We start from the raw sequence: 4,226 nt of genomic DNA on the forward strand, positions 1-4,226 counted from the left end.
ATACCATTTCCTGTTGCGAAACTACTTTCCTTGCGAATTAACGCCCTGCATCTAAGCCTTGCGATGACCGCTAGATCTAAACGATCGATGGTTCTTGTTCTTTGTCGCCCACTCCATTGATCTTCTGCTTATTAATGAATCTCTGCACTTAATATGGTTCTGCCACAATCTGAAAACACGCGACATTCATATAATTGATATTTTAGATCGCCATCGATCCATACAGTGATCGATGGTCGATCAACAATCTTGCAACACAGGACTAACTCTATATATGAAATGCACACAGGCTATCTATACAATAACACACAGGCGCACAATTCAACACTGAAACACACTTTTATATATTATACAGAATGATTTCAAGCTAAGGCATTTCAGCCTTAGTCACAGTTCTCCTCTCAACTACATTTTGATCACTTTCGTTTACACAGTTTGTTTTTGTCTCTCTATCTTACTCTCTGTCTCGTCTCCTATTGAACATGCAAGTTCATCATATCTATCTATATATATATATATATATATATATATATATAAGGGAAGATTGGATTTGATCACTGTGAAGGATCCAATCACATCCTTTCCTCAAATCTCTCAACTAATCTCTCTATATGCATGCATATGGCAAATTACATTTAATTAAGTCTTCTAGAGACTTATCGCTTCCATCATTTTAGCCCTGTTTTAACATAATTTGTCCCCTGTTTTTCTCTGATGGTCCACGTCCTTCTTACTCCACTTTGGATTCCTTCTTTAATGAAGAGTGCTGGATGCTCCTGCATCAGACTCCCGAGGCACAAAAATTTATGACCTCCTGGTCATATGCTTCTCCTTATCCTTAGCAATTCTACCCACTTCTCAGTGGAACTACCTTCATGATCTTCTCTGAGTTGCAACCAACCTCTGCAGTAACAATCTTCTCTGCTACACGATACCTCACCAAGCTTCTCCTCTGAGCTTTAGTCTTTTGGCATCCTTCTGGTTCTCTTCTCTGGAACCAATCATGCACTCCTTGCTCTAGGTTTGCTACAAGTCTTATCACTTTCTGCTGCCGTTCTCTGCATGAAAATAAGACCATAACTCTCCATGCTTTATCAACTGTACCTCCTTCTCCTTCTTCTTGCACTCCTTCCTTCTCGCAAGAAAACCTTTCCCTGCTCTGATACCAAATGATGAAAGGAGATTTTGGGGTAAGGCAAAATCCCTTTCATTTACAAATTTTGATCCTGAGGCCTGTGGGTTATGGCCCACAAACCTATCGGAAGTGTTTTGTCTTTCGCTTAAGCCTCAAAACCTGGGAAAAATACAACATATTAGATACACAGGAATACACGAAAACATGGAAACTCGACCCGAAACACTTAGCCGGACTTCAAATATTTATACACTCGGACCTCTATATCATCGGGTCCACACATCAAAGACACCTCTGCTGCACTGCTCCTTCCTTTCTTCTATCTTCGATCAGCCCTTCACCTCTGTGATTAGCATTTAAATTGCGACCATCGATCTGGTGCTCGATCTGATGGTTGTCGCTTAGCCTGCTTACCAACCAATCCACTCGATCTCCACCATTAATCTCCTTCCATCAAATCAACGACTTATGCCTTTTCTCGATAAATCAACTTGCATGACACTTTATGACCGTTGATATGGATCCGCTTGATCTAATGATCCAAAACGATTTCAGATGAGACACAAGCATGGAGAATACCCGTCTGATAAAGCAGTTTCCTCTCTCCTCCCAAGTGCTAGATGTCTCTCGGTTAGTGGAATCGGGTGCTCACCCTGAATTACCACTTACCACTTAGAGCCCACGTGAAATACCATTTCCTGTTGCGAAACTACTTTCCTCGCGAATTAATGCCCCGCATCTAAGCCACGCGATGACTGTTAGATCTAAACGATCGACGATTCTCGTTCTTTGTCGCCCATGTCGTTGATCTTCTACTTATTGATGGATCTCCGTACTTAATATGGATCTACCACAATCTGAAAACACATAACATTCATATAATTGATATTTTAGATCGCCATCGATCCATACAGTGATCGATGGTCGATCAACAATCTCACAACGCAAGACTAACTCTATATATGAAATGCACATAGGCTATCTATACAATAACACACAGGCGCACAATTCAACACTAAAACACACTTTTATATATTATACAGAACGATTACAAGCTAAGGCATTTCAGCCTTAGTCATGGTTCTCCTCTCGACTACATTTTGATCACTCTTGTTTACACAATATTTTTTTTGTCTCTTTATCTTACTCTCTATCTCGTCTCCTATTGAACACGCAGGTTCATTATATATATATATATATATATATATATATATATATATATATATATATATATATATATGTATATGTATATAAAAGGGAAGATTGGATTGGATCACTGTGAAGGATCCGATCACATCCTTTCTTCAAATCTCTCTATATGCATACATATGGCAGATACATTTAATGAAGTCTTCTAGAGACTTATCGCTTCCATCATTTAGCCCTATTTTAACAGGCTTTGTCCCCTGTTTTTCTCTGATGGTCCATGTCCTCCTTGCTCTGCTTTGGATTCCTTCTTTAATGAAGAGTGTCAGATGCTCCCGCATCATCTCCCTATTTAACTTGTAGCCATGATCTGGTTCTTCAACTTGTCTTGACGATGAACCACACTCGTTGGTTCGAAACGCTTCAACAAAAATACTATAATGTGATTTCTGCCAGAAAATCTTCTCATTAAACTTATGGGTCACAGAAGCTTAAATTCAACAACAATAAAAAAAAGAAAATCTAAAAACATTTTTTTACAGTTTAAAAAACAAGTAAAAAATAGGAACCTCATTAGAAAAAAAAAAAAAAAAAACTTAAAATAGTTACAAAAAAATTAATTAAAAAAATATTTAAATCAAGTAATTTCAATAAACAAAATGATAATAATTAATAATAAATAAAAATTAAGAATTATTTTTTGAAATTAAAATTATAAAAATAAAGAAATAACATAAAATAAAATTAAAAGAAAATAACCAGAAAAAAATTAAAAAGTAAAAATAAAATAAAAATAATTAAAATACAAATAAATAAATAAATAAATAAATTTAAAACATTAAAAAAAAAAATTAAAACATTAAAAAAAATTAAATAAAAATAAAAATAAAAAATTTAAATTTAAAATTAAAATTAAAAAAAAAGCAATTAGAAAAAAGTATTAAAAAAATATAAAAAAACAATTGAAAAAAAAATTGACCCGTTCCCCCACCCCTCGCTCCACCCAACCCCAACCCAACCCCACTCCCCCTAACCTCCCCTAGCCTAGCTCCCCTCCTCCCCTCTCCTCTCCCCCTCCTCCCCTCCCCACCCCACCTGCTCTGTCACGCCCCTATTCTCGGCGGTGGTCTTTCAACCGCTCATAGGCAAGTGCGACACCACCACCCGATTTCTTTTCAACAATACTTTCAAGTGTGGACTATGCCTAACATTCCATACTTAGTTTATTTTTCACTTTCTAAGCATTAACATTAATAGCACAACAGAAACATTCATTTAATATTCTTTCATCATCATTATCATTTATACATATGCACAACAGATATAATATTTAACGGGAGGGGAAACTCCCTGAATATGAGTGTGCCCATAATGATAATAATAATCTTTACAAAATATATAATTACAGTCTTTGAAGAGGAACCCCAACTTCCTTCTTTCAATTTCTGTCAAAATACACAGTTCGGCTTGCACCATTCAGCAGGTGCCCAACTGTCGTTCGGGAGCGCCCACCTCTGTCGGTTCGGGTTGCCCACAGCTCGTTGAACTCATCGTTCAGGCTTCCGTTCAACCTGTTTGAACCTTTGTTCAGCCTGGTCATTCAGACCTCCATTCGCTCGGTCGTTCAGACCTTCGTTCGACTGGTCGTTCAAAAAATCGTTCAACTCCGTTCAGACCTTCGTTCGTGCAGTCATTTAGACCTTCATTCAGCAGGTTGTTCAGGAACTCGTTCAGCTCCTTTCAGACTTCCGTTCGCCCGACCGTACAGACCTTCATTTGGCCGGTCATTCAGGAACTCATTCAGCTCCGTTCAGACTTCTATTCACCCAGTCGTTCAGACCATCGTTCGACCGGTCGTTCAGGAACTTGCTTAGCTCCATTCAGACTTATGTTCACCCAGTGGTTCAAACCATCGTTCGGTCGATCATTCAGGAACTCATTCAGC

Source organism: Pinus tabuliformis, chromosome 2_2 (assembly GCF_031772625.1).
Source record: "Pinus tabuliformis cultivar Carrire ecotype Pingquan chromosome 2_2, CPIR1, whole genome shotgun sequence".
Taxonomy (NCBI): Eukaryota; Viridiplantae; Streptophyta; class Pinopsida; order Pinales; family Pinaceae; genus Pinus; species Pinus tabuliformis.